A 13,714-nucleotide genomic window follows, 5' to 3' on the forward strand; every position below is an offset into this window, starting at 1 on the left:
GGGTCACTGAATCACACTGATTACAGCTTGAATGAGCAGCTAAAATAAAGTCAAGAGGCTCTCATCACAATCATCTTATGGTGGTTTTTGCAATGCCTACTGCTGCTTCCTAATAGCTGGGCATAACTTGAAGACAGCAGTGTTGAAATCCTCAAGGATCAAAAATACAGAAAAAAAATGCTTGATGATCAATTAATTTAACTGACTGGACATATGTTATAAACCTTACTGGATTCAGGCTTTACTTGCCAGAGATTATTGCCCATTCCTAATGTCTTTGAGGTGGTAGTGGTAAGCCATGTTCTTGTTTCACTGCAGTTTTTGTGGTAACTGTGCTCCTCGAGAGCAATAGTTGGCAAGGTTCTGCTGACAACATGTTGTTCAAATAATAATGCTGGACAAAACCCTTGTGCAATTGTGAATGATATCACAGAAGGTTGTGAATTTGAAGAACTCTCTGTCCATAGGTTTGTGGAGGCTGGCTTATTGAAAGTATCCAAACTTTGGAACAATATCTTTTTAATAGATATTGCAATGAGATTGAGGGCTATTTGGATCTGGCATAGAGAAGGGAATGAGTTTTGGGTAGATCAGCTACAATGACATTAAAGGGCAGGCCAACTGGCCTCCTCTGGTCCCTGTTTCCTTGAATTTTTGTGCAATCCAAAGAAATAGGTTTTGTGCTCTTAGTTTGCAGTGAAATTTAGCTCAGCACCACAAAGTTTTGATCTCATGAAAAATGAAAAGAAATTAGATGTTTGTTAAATCTTTGCCATTTTCTGGTTGAGTCGGCTTTTCTGCATTTGAGGCAATCCCTGAAGTCAATGATAACTTGCTTCTTCTCAGGTTTATGAGCTCTGAGAGAGTTAATGAGGCAACTGTGGGAACTGGTGAAGCATTAGATGCCCAGCAGTGTTAGTGGGTAGGTAGATTATAAGTTGCTTTGTCCTGTCTGCAGAATTTTTGTGCATTCCTGATGTAGGTTCTTCATATGATCCCAAATGCTGCTTCCTCACTTTGAGCAGATATGAGCCAGAGATTTCCAGCAGTCAGTGAGGGTGTTGCACTTCTTCAAGGAAATATTGAGCGTACCCCTGAATCTTTTTTGTTTCTTTATATGCCTGACAAGCTCTTCCCATTACAGAGCTCAGAATGGAGTGTTCATTTTGAGACTCTGATGTTAAATATACAAATGACACAACCTGTCTAACCAGCTAAAAATCTTGATATTGGAAATGCAGAACTGAAAGACATTGTTGTCCTTCCAGTTAATTTGGAGGATTTAACAGAGAGAGGATTTTTAATTTTTTTTACACAAAGCTAGTTGATATCAGGAAGGATATCCAGAAGAGGTGGTGGAATCAGATGCAATCAGTATGTTTAAGAGACATTTTTGCAGTCAATTGAGTAGGAAAGTTTCACTTTCTAAGATATTAAATGAAATCGGGTGTGGCACAGTTAGAGTAGCGGTTAGCTCAACGCTGTTACAGTGCCAGTGACCAAGGTTCGAATCTGGCGCTGTCTGGGAGGAGTTTGTACATTCTCCCCATGACTGCGTAGGTTTCTTCTGGGCAGTCCAAATTCCTCCCACTGTTTTAAAAAATAAACTTGTTGTAGATTAATTGGGTGGCACGGGCTTGTGAGCCGAAAGGCCTGTTACCATGCTGCAAGCCTAAATTATGTGAAAGGAATAGAAGAATAATGCAGCCATATAGGGGAATGTAGATGAGAAAGTTGACATGGATATGGTGGGTCTAAGGTTCCATTCCAGAGCTTGACTCATACCCTGTGACAGCACTAGTGGTATTTTTCCAGTAACTGGTCTCAGAAGGATATTGGAGGGCAGGGATCACTGCTATCCATTATTTCTTGTATTTTGTGGCAAGTATGAGGTCTTGATATTAAAACAACCTTTTCTCTAATTAATCATACATGATGCTTGCATCTTGAAAGTGGTGATGAATATGATAATCGATGCCTGCTTTCACTGACTCCCAAGATATGGAAAGTGGACCATGTTTTCCAGCATCTCACTTGAACCTGTGTCATCAGAGAACAATGGGGGCCAGTTGCTTCAATCTGCCATTGGTCTTCTAGTATGCTGATTAGAAACATGCAAGTAACTGTTATTAACACTGACACATAAATGCTTTTGCATCACTATTTACTGCTTCTCCCCAGGCTTAAGGGGCTTAAACTGAAAGCAATGGAAATCAATCAATGTGCAGATATTTTTATTCATTATACTTGATCTCCAGAAGTAGCTTAAAATTTCAAAAGGAGGAAATCAAATAGACAACCCCAACTGCCTGAGTAGTATATTGATACCTTTGTAGGAAGTAGGGATGAATCCTGGAGTGTGGAAATGTGCTTTTGTTTGGAATACAAAGTACTCAGTGGCAGAATCTGTTGTTGCCTGCTTAATTTTTTAACCTTCAGATAAAGCCAGAAAAATTTAGGAAATACTGAACAAGCCTGGCAGCAACTCTGCAGAAGGAACAGTTAACGTTCTTGGTTGAATATTCTGTATGTTGTATAAAATATCAACAACTTGTTTTGCTTTCAACTGAACATTATCATAACACGTATTGAATGGAGGGAAAATAAATCAATATGTAAGAATATTGACCAATGAAATAATGTGGCACCTTTATGTTGGGAGTCACTTTACATTAAGTTCTAGTGTGTCTGAAGAAGGTTCATCATCTTGAATGGATTACTGCTGTTTCTCAACCACAATTGCTCTCTGACAATGTTGAGCATTTTCTTATTATTTTACATTTCTAGAATTGTCAGGTTTTTTTTTTCTTTTTTATTTTTGGACTTCAACTTGGTCCACTTTCAAATTTAAAGAAATTAGATAGTTGTTCATTTGTGTACAATGTAACTGGAGTACACCCAGCTTATTTGTTTATTAATAAATGGACAGGATTTGAGCCAAATTTGCAGGCTCTGTTCCTTTGATGGATGTAAAACAAATGCCAAGAAACAGAAAATTAAATTTGGCCCATCTAAGGCACTTGTTTTTGTTAGATTGCAATTGTATTTTCGCACAATATATTCCCACTGAAAACTGACTCAGAATTATGCAATGAGGAATAAATGTGTCCTTTAGCATGTGCAACAGGGTCAGATAAAGTTCCACTGTCCTTTGTTTATTCAGATATTATTCCATTGGAATCACTGGACCTGAACATGAAGGAGGCAAGTAGAATTGCCTCATGATAGTCTTCCATGCATTTGGTGAGAATAATTAAATTCAAATTTCTCCACACAAAGTCTTAAAATCTTTTTGCAAAACAATAACTTTAAATCTTCAATTTAAAGAAGCATTTTTTGCCATGCCAAAAGTATGAGGTAAGTATTGGCAAGTGAGGAAACCACAGCCAGACCAATTTCTGCAACCTTATTGTCATTTTGAGGCCCTGAAAATCCAGTCAAGCCCCAGGCCTTGCTGTTTTGAAAAGTAGAGGGACAAGGCCTCATGTGGCAGATCCTAAGGCCCTGCCCCTGGACCACTGATGACCTTTTGACAGTTCTTTGTGTCAAATGTCTTAACTGTTTCAAAATATCTCTGATAATCAGAATTAAACTTACATTTAAATAGTAGGTAAAGTCTAAACCAATTTTAGAAAATAAAATCCACTTACCTGATTAATTAAAATAGTATCAATTCAAATTAAAAAATTAATTTCAATCGCCTTTACAATGCAGGTTGACGATATAAGACTGTGCTATCTCTGACAAAGTTTTGTGTCCTTCAACAAAGCTCAGCCAGCTCTTCAGCTCTCCACAATGGAGCATTCACTATTGAGTCCAGTGATGGACCGGGAAGTCAGACATTTTGTACAGTCCTATCTTTTGTGCAGCAATACACTGACCTGCAAAGAAGATGTTAGTAATTTCCATACAAATCACCAGCATATTCACTCTCAATCGATTTCCACTTTCAAGTGTAACCAAGTAAGATTTCAGAAGTTTTGTCCATGATAAAACTGAATGTTTACTCCAATCTGGATTGGATTGGCTTGTGATACTTCAAATTTTACCTCCTACTATACATATGACAAATTGTAAACACACCATGAAGCTGACTTTCAAAGCTGAACAATCTTCTGTCAATAGGGAACCAACGTGCATCTTTAACACTTCATGTGAATACACTGTTGTATCAATCCAGGGAGCTCTGTACCAGATATTATCCAGTTATTGAAAATATAACTGTATTAATTGCTTGGAAAATTATCTACATTTGATTTCTATAAAGTTGGAGGAGTCATATTGTGAACACCAAATGCAGATTGGAAGTTGTACTATTGAATGGCATGTTCTACTCCCCCATCCCCAGCCCTTTTTGCATAGCCTTCTAAATTTTTCATATATATTAAGCCACTTCTCCTTAAGAAGCCTACTTCTCTCATATCTGCAGGTTAGATCTCCAGATCTAACCATACTGCACATTCCTGATGCCATTATGAATTCATTTTTATTTTATAACTGTGACCTCTAGCCCTTGAATCCTCCACCAAGAGGAACAGCCTCCAACTATCTACTCTGTTCTATCACATTACCATTTTAAAAACCTCCAAAATTTGCAACTTCTCCAACAATCTTCCAACATCTCCAGTCTATCCGTGCATGTGCAGTTCTCTATCCCTGGAAGCATTAATTTAGGCCTCCTTTTGACCTTTGCAGTCCTCTCCTTCCTGGATTGAGGAAAACAGAAATAAACATAATACTTCAGCTGAGGCTGAACTTGTTTGTATTTTATGAAGGTTCGTCAAGACTTCCTTTCCATCACACTCTGATGGTATCTAGCATTGTGTATGTCTAATTAAATGTGAGAGAACTGGTTGAGAGCATAGTTAATGACATGCACTCACATGCCTCAGGTAGCTATGCCCTCTACTCCTTTATAAACCATATTCTTTGATCTTTATTTCCTCATTCGTCCTAACCAAACATAAAACTTCACACTTCTCCACAATAAACGACATCTCCCATGCATCCCACCACTTCTCATTCTTCCAGCTCTAAGAGAATTCAGTTCCTATCTCTTTCGTCCCTTATCATAGGATAATTCCTTATGCAATTAATTAATCCAGTGAACCTTTGATAGTCTCCCTTTATTGTAAGTATATTCTTTCTTAGAGAAACCAGAGCCTCACAGAGTGCATGGTGACATGGCAGATGATGGAGGGAGTGGAGTTCTTTTTGACACCTGCACATCCCTGAGTCACTGTAGGTCTCACAAGGTGATTAGTGTATTCTCAACCTAAGAATCGTTGTGAAGCCTTGCATCTTTGCCAACTGCTCACTGGCAAGATACCACATCATTTTAAAATAATAAAAAAACACTCAACTTCATTATGAATATAGAGATGGCAAACTGAGATCCCACATAATATATTCAAGTTTATCTTGAAAGAACATTAAAGTTCATGCCCAGTGTGACTTCAACACCACTAGCAATTTTGCCATTGATTTTGTTGGTGATCCAATTATTGCTGGATATTGGTGAAAATATTCTTCCTGAAATGTAGAGATATTGTGTCTGATTCTGCCATACAAATTGTACTCTGTACATCCTGTTGGTCACAATTTGTTGATGAAAGCCCATTTAGGGGATTGCTAAGTTCAGGATGGTCCAGGTCTTTTAGACCAAAGAACACTACAGCATGACAATGATGGAGAATTTTGATAGAACCAATAATATCTGACAGGTTGATGAGTAAGTAATCAAAGTGTGCAATTATTTCTATCAGCCTTTTGTTGGCTATTGTTCCCTTGGGACTCTGTTCAAAGTTTATGGGCCCTTTCCCTGTGAAGCGGTCAAGTTTAATTGTTTTCTTATGCACTTCTCTCCTAATGACTACATAAAAAGCATAAAAATATTTTATGATTTTAGTCTATGACCTCCCCCACCCCACACACACATAAATGTCCTGAGGTGCAGCCCCCTTGAGAATGGCTGATTTGTATCATGGTAATCTATCAGGATTGCTCCTCCAGAGATGATTGTAAAAGAAAGGTACTTTACAGCTTTTAATAATGAAATTTGGTAAATAATTCAACAAAAATACAAATGTGAAAAATCACAGGAAAAGTATAAAAGGCAGGAAATTAGGGGAAGGGTCATTAGGAGCAGGCAGAAGATTCAGAGAATGGATAATGATGAAACAAGCAATGGTTTTCCTCTCAAGAAAACTAACAGCACCCAAAAAAATCCTTTGTATCCTGTTTCCCTATTAAAGCAGCAGAGGGTGTTTTATTTTGGAATCCTACAACCGTGGAGTCTATATACATGGGGTTGCAGACTCAGGGGGAGCAGTGGGCTGGCATCAGAAAACGGAGAGACCTACACCCTCCCCCTATGTTTGAGAAGAAGAAGCAGTGGAGACAACCCATGGGATGGTGACCTCGGCAGCAGACCAGTGAGAGGGTCTGCTGGCTGAGGAACACACAGGCTATTGGTGACTCAAGGCGAGGAACCAGGCAAGGCAACTGTAGACTGTCTCAAGACTGGCTGAAGGGGTACCAGGTATTGGAACCAGAATACAAGAGGGCATACAATATTTCCTGATCGTGTTGGAGGATCGGATCTGGAGCTTGGGTTGCCAATGGTTTGGACTGGAATCTGTGTGGGTGCAGAAGGTGTGGGAGTACTTGATGTGAATCCACAGATACTCAGTGGCTCTGAAGGGACTCCCTTTTGCTTCTCTTTCTCTGATTGTAAGGATTGCTGGGCAATTTCTGCTGATAGCAAATCTTTGTCTGCCCAAAAGAAATTTGGTGAAATATGACAAATAATCTTGAATCTTGATCAAAGAATGCTATATTACTGATGTATCGCAAGGTAATTAAGGGAATACAGATACTAAATGTTTAATTGACTTGTAAATCTTGTTAAAAACTTGGTTTGTCTGATACGTAAAATCATGCCTGAGTATAAACAACTGTCATACTGGTTTTACCAAATATTCCAATGGAAATAAATGTGACTCAAACTGAGAGATTATTATTGCAGCCCCAAAATATTTTACCAAACGTTACAGATATATTTTATATAAATATGTTTTTAAAAGAGATAGATTGTGGGGGGAGGGGGGTTCACGTAGGTCTCTTCACAAAGAGATGCTTACACTTCACATTCCATTGGGCACCAGTGGCTTTGGAAAAGACGATGGAACTCCTTTGGAAGGAATTTCAAAAGCAGGTGGAAATAGAGAGTCCAGGCTCAAAGGCTGACAAGATCTTTTAAGGATTGCATTCGCCCTGCAAGAAGTTCTGGTTTTTACAAGCAGAGAGAGAGGAAAGAACAAATAAGATTTCTCTTAGAGAGAACTGAGTTCTGCAGTGGCTTTTAGAGGTTGCATCATGGCAAGCTGGCAGCTTGTTGATACCCCCATTTTGAAGACTGGTTGAGAGTTCTGAGTTCAGCCTGTTGAAAACCCTTGTAGTCCTTACAAGAGGAAATGGCTGGCTAGAGCGTTTCTCCTGAAATAAGGGAAACGAGAGGAATTCTGTGGTGATCTGGAAGAAGAGGTTATCATTTGGAAAACCCATCATAGGGCAAGTTTCTTCGGCAAGTCATTGAAGTGGCTGATTGAAGGAAATCAGTTTGTGTATGTGTGTGTGTGTGTGTGTGTGTGTGTGTGTGTGTGTGTGTGTGTGTGTGTGTGTGTGTGTGTGTGTGTGTGTGTGTGTGTGTGTGTGTGTGTGTGTGTGTGTGTGTGTGTATCCAATGAGCAACAAATATCTCTCTGAAACCAACGAGAACCTCCCTGAGTGGTAACCATTTACCTTTAAGCACCAGAACTTGGTGAAAATTCATAATTGTTAAATTCTGTGCATAGTATAAGAATTACTTGACACCGGTGAACTTGGAGAAGTGAATGATTGAACTGTTAACACAAAGAACTTTCCTGTACATATACACATTACCTACACATGTTTAGAATTAGAAGGGGGTTAATAGTGATAAGTTAAAGTTTGATGCTCCTTTTATGTTTAAAGAAAATTAAAAACAACTTTTATTTAAGTAGCCATTTGTCTTGGTGAATTTCTATTGCTGCTGAGTTTTCGGGTCCCCTGGGTGCGTAACATAAGAATTATGCAGAGCACACAATGCAATCATACCATTTGTCCCATTGATCTGAGTTAATATATATGCTGCATGCAAACTTTCCCTTGTCCTATCTAACCATTTTAACATCCCCTGATGTTCCTTCTTCCTCATAAATGGAGCTGCTTTGATTAAAACAATTTTGTTTGCCTTAGCTATGTGTACATTTGATGGTGCAATTCTCACTGAGAATCTGATATCAAATCATTCTCTGAGTGAATAATTCACATCGGTTTAGTTTATGCAAAGAAAGTTTCAATGGTTTAATGGAAACAAAAGGATGTTTCAAATACAGATTAATGATGATTTCTTTTATCAACTCAAGGTCAGCCTTTATCAGACAAAAAAAATCGGTTTGAGTGTATGGTTCATTTATGAATAAAGACAAGATCAATTTTGAATTTTCAGTGCAATTTTTACAAGACAGGCTCGCAATAGATTAAAACCCAATCAACAGTCAATTAAATCTACCCATTTTTATAATCGTTTTGCTAATCTTCATTAATGAATACCATTTCTAGGCTGCTGCTTCATCCAAGCAAATTCCCTGAAAGATGCTTGCAATTCAAATTTCATTTATTTGCAAGAGTGACTTCCTTTTCAATGGAAGAGTCATCTTAATCAAAATCGCAGCCACATTGTGGATTATTCTGTTCCGAGTCACCAAGGGTGGGTCAGTGTTTGTCGATCACACATCAAATTAATTCTGAAAGTGGTGAAGATGAACACAAATAAGCTGGTTTATTATGATTTATTTGATTACAAAATTTATTGTTTATAGCTTTTAATCTGATGGGAAATTCAAACAGCCTTTTCTCCAATGGGTGCATCATTGCCACCCTTCCTTTATGGCCTGTTTCTTATTGTCAGAAGGTGATGACTCATGATGCTGGTCCTCCAGTATCTGACATCATGTCATGCACTGCCTGTCGGTAGTGTTGCACATAATATATTGTACTAAACTTCCTGAATTTATTCTATTGAAATCAATGGAGCTGGATTCTAGAGGTAATTGCAGTGCATTATGCTATTGTATAAGGGATTAAGTGTTACCAATCAGAGATACATTTCTAAGCAACTATTTTATTTTAACTGCAAGCATTATAAAGTGAGTAATAATTGATGTACACCCACTCTTTCTTTGCCTTGGCTTCGCGGACGAAGATTTATGGAGGGGTAATGTCCACGTCTGCTGCAGGCTCATTGGTGACTGACAAGTCCGATGCGGGACAGGCAGGTGCGGTTGCAAGGGAAAATTGGTTGGTTGGGGTTGGGTGTTGGGTTTTTCCTCCTTTGTCTTTTGTCAGTGAGGTGGGCTCTGTGGGCTTCTTCAAAGGAGGTTGCTGCCTGCCGAACTGTGAGGCACCAAGATGCATGGTTGGAGGCAATATCAGCCCACTGGCGGTGGTCAATGTGGCAGGTACCAAGAGATTTCTTTAAGCAGTCCTTGTACCTCTTCTTTGGTGCACCTTTGTCTCGGTGGCCAGTGGAGAGTTCGCCATAGAACACGATCTTTGGAAGGCGATGGTCCTCCATTCTGGAGACGTGACCCACCCAGCGCAGTTGGGTCTTCAGCAGCATGGATTCGATGCTTGCGGACTCTGCCAGTTCGAGTACTTCAACATTGGTGATGAAGTCATTCCAATGAATGTTGAGGATGGAGCGGAGACAGCACTGATGGAAGCGTTCTAGGAGCCGTAGGTGATGCCGGTAGAGGACCCATGATTTGGAGCTGAACAGGAGCGTGGGTATGACAACGGCTCTGTACACGCTGATCTTTGTGTGTTTTTTCAGGTTGTTGTTTTCCCAGATGCTTTTGTGTAGTCTTCCAAAGGCATTATTTGCCTTGGCGAGTCTGTTGTCTATCTCTTTGTCAATCCTTGCATCAAATGAAATGGTGCAGCCGAGGTAGGTAAACTGGTTGACCGTTTTGAGTTCTGTGTGCCTGATGGAGATGTGGGGGGGCTGGTGGTCATGGTGAGGAGCTGGCTGATGGAGGAGCTTAGTTTTCTTCAGGCTGACTTCCAGGCCAAACATTTTGGCAGTTTCCGCAAAACAGGACGTCATGCACTGGAGAGCTGGCTCTGAATGGGCAACTAAAGCGGCATTGTCTGCAAAGAGTAGTTCATGGACAAGTTGCTCTTGTGTCTTGGTGTGAGCTTGCAGGCGCCTCAGTTTGAAGAGACTGCCATCCGTGAGGTAGCAGATGTAAACACCGTCTTCATTGTTGAGGTCTTTCATGGCTTGTTTCAGCATCATGCTGAAGAAGATAGTAAAGAGGTACACCCACTAAGCAGAGCTAAAAGTCCTAACATTCGGATTGCTCGCCGATTGGGTCAGCTCAGATTTTCTGGATCCTTGGGAAGTACTTTTAAAATTAAAATTTGAAAGAGAATAAAGAAAAGATAAACAGGTCAATTTTGATAGTTTATTAATGAAACATTTTTTTTGTATAAATGACAAAGTACCAAAAAAGCAAATAAATATTTATTTGTTCATTTCTATGACCTCTGTTCATCTGTGGTGCATAGGCATGTACTCACGCACACAAAAGCCCACTAAATCTTAAGACGTTTGAGAGTTTTCGAGAGTATGAATTCTTGAGTGGTCAGGGTTTCAGGCATCTGGATTTTCAGACTTTTACTGTACTCAACAATTTATAATTAATCTTGTAGCTCAACTCCAATTTTTTTTTGCCTGAACCCAATTTCTTTTGATTCTTGCCATCCAAAATTCTTGAAGATCTCAATGATCACAATATAATGAAGGTCATTCATCAAGCAGATGGAGGTGGTTGGACTTGTACATTAACCTACAGAAGTGATACTATGGGGCTAAGAAGCTTGACCCCCAACAATCGATTTTGAGAGAGCTTTTCCCTGCGATTGCCATAAGCTTCAAATTTTCAAAGTTCCCATGATGCCACATTTACTTACATCCCAACTTGATATCAATAGCAGTACATTTAACATCATTGGTCATGAAAGTCATATTTACCATTATCTATTTCATAATTACATAAATACACTAAATCCTCTAGTATTCATGAGCACTGGAGATTGGTAGATGCCGAATAAATGAATTTTCCATATGCTTGAGATTGAGTGATGTGCAATTGGTGAATCAATGGCAAGGCTTCCCAATTTTAAATTTCTGTATGTTCTACCTATTTTCGATGATTTGATTTTTGCTGATAGCTTGAGGCTACCGGTTGCTTTAATTTGGGATAATGAGTTTTACTGTATATTGTATAGCATTTAATTTGACATTGAAGAAAATATATAAATCACTTGAGAATTGCATATTTACCATGCAGAAATTTAGAAATCTGAATTTTTTTTTATATAACAAAAATCAGCAGGCCACTTAGCATTGTTTCAATGATCATTCCCATGACATCAGCCAGACTCTGTAGTACATGCCAGCCTTTCCTTAGTGGGTGCTCTCTCACCTCTGAGTCAGATATTTATAGATTCACCACCCACTTCAGAAACTGGTACTCCTGCAAATTGATGCTGACATTTCAGTGTGGAGCTGTCAAATGAGGGTAGTGATGGAGCTGCCTTATTTCTGATGGGCTTTTTGGTCTTGTCCACTTTTGCCTTTACTGTCATCTCTTTATTCATTAATCTCTTTAATCATTCACTGCCATTCCCATTCTCTCCACACCTTTCTCTGGATCTTAAGACTGCATCTTAAGACTAGTTTAACTTCTCTTTCTTGTTGAAAGATTAAATATTGGCTCTTTTATCTCTCTGAACATTTCCCACGTTTTCTACTTTTATCTTATAATTCTTGCATCTTTAATACTTTATTAAATATTGTGGGGATAAATTGCAATATACTATATAATTGTATAAAGCATATAGTGTTACCAATCAGGGATATATAAGCAACCATTATTTAATGGAGAACCAGATAAAGTGAGCAATAGTTGGTGTCAATGCGCTCAGCAAAGCCTGAACAGATTGAGAATAGGATGAGACATATGCAAATTCTCGACATAACTAACTGTTGTGTAGGTCTGAAGGACTAAACACTGCGTCATCTTCGCACACACTCTGAAATACCTGGCAAGGCTAATAACAGAAAAAGTGGTTTGTGCAGAATATTGGGAGGGAATCATATTGAAAGGATGGATGAGAGCAAGGTGGCTAAACTATAGCCCTTGGGCTAATTGCAGCCCATTGTCCATTTTACAGTGGCCCCATTTGAATTTTAAAAATAAAATGGAATAAGGCACATTAGAACATAGCCTCTAACGTTCATTGCACTTCTTAGTTTCAACACTAGATGTCACTGCCACTTTGAACAACTACTAGACTGACAGTTCAATGTTACTCTTCAAAGAAAATGTTTACCTCAGCAAATTTTTTTTTAACCTCAGTTGATTAAACATGGCGGAACCGAAAAGAGGGAAAATAGCAAGATAGCGTTAAAATTTCGGACTCGGTGGGAAAATGAATACATTGTATGGAAGTTAAGGGGAAGTATGTTTGTTTGATTTGCAAAGAATCTGTTAACTTTAATAGCCTATCTACGCATTGATTTATGCATTGCATCATAATCAATAAGGTGGACACTTGGTACATGGACTGTATTCACTGAGAGTTGTGGAGGAAGGTTGGAGACGGCCTTGTCCCTTTCATCATCTTTTCTCCTGTTCTTATTTTGCACTCAGCTTTTTATTTTGCTTGCTGTTTGAATTTTATTGTATATATTTAAATTAAATTTAAGAGCAGTAGATACAGAAATGCCTATTGTAATATGTGAACATATCAATGAACTAATGTTACCAGTTAAACTGTTCAGTAATGTCATAGAAAATGAATTTTCAATGGCACAGGGGTTTTCTGGTCTAAAATCAGAAAATGCACTGTAACTGGTTAAAAACTGCCAGGCTTAATTTTGTTTCTCCTGTGACTCCTTATTTTTTTTTCTGTTTGTGGCCCACAACCAAAATGGTTTGGCCACTCCTGAGCTAGAGACACAGTGATCCTGCTTTCACAGCAATAAATGTTGCATTTTGTCAGGATCAAACTACACGGGATATGGTGTGTTACAATTGTATAAAAAAAAAGGGAAGACTTGTAATTTAGGATATCCCAAAGGTTTAAATCCACTGGAGTTAAACAAGAAAATCTGTAGATGCTGGACAAAATGAACAAAATGCAACAGCCAAACAAGGTTGCATGAACTGCAAATGATATTCCAAATGTGACCAAGCTAGTGTTTTTTTGTAGCAACCATGCGACCATCCAACATTGATACACTATGTTGCAATAACCACTTGCATTTATAAACTGAGTTTCAATGTGGTACAACATCCAAGCTACTCACAAGTATTATTAGACAAAAACTGAGGTATGTCATCATTCATTAGGGCAGTGAGTATGAATGGAAGAGAAATAGGGAGAGGTTAAGATAATGATTACAAGACCATAGGGGCTAGATACTTAAAAGCGCACCAAAAGAAGCAGAAGATTTCCATGAGGGATCAGTTAGAGGAATTCAGAGTTCTCATTCAGTGGTAGGTCACTAGAACACAGTGCCCTTGAGATAGTTTTGTTTAAGTTTCTCTGCAATTTA

At 38.7% G+C, this 13,714-nt stretch overlaps 1 protein-coding gene across 8 annotated transcripts in view; it reads left to right on the forward strand.

Annotated features, from left to right (window-relative positions):
- LOC138751912 (leucine-rich repeat-containing protein 4C-like) overlaps positions 1 to 13,714 on the forward strand; it is a 568,103-nt gene that overhangs the window by 379,046 nt on the left and 175,343 nt on the right. The gene's annotated exons all lie outside the window — the stretch shown is intronic.

This window comes from Narcine bancroftii, chromosome 1, assembly GCF_036971445.1.
Source record: "Narcine bancroftii isolate sNarBan1 chromosome 1, sNarBan1.hap1, whole genome shotgun sequence".
Taxonomy (NCBI): Eukaryota; Metazoa; Chordata; class Chondrichthyes; order Torpediniformes; family Narcinidae; genus Narcine; species Narcine bancroftii.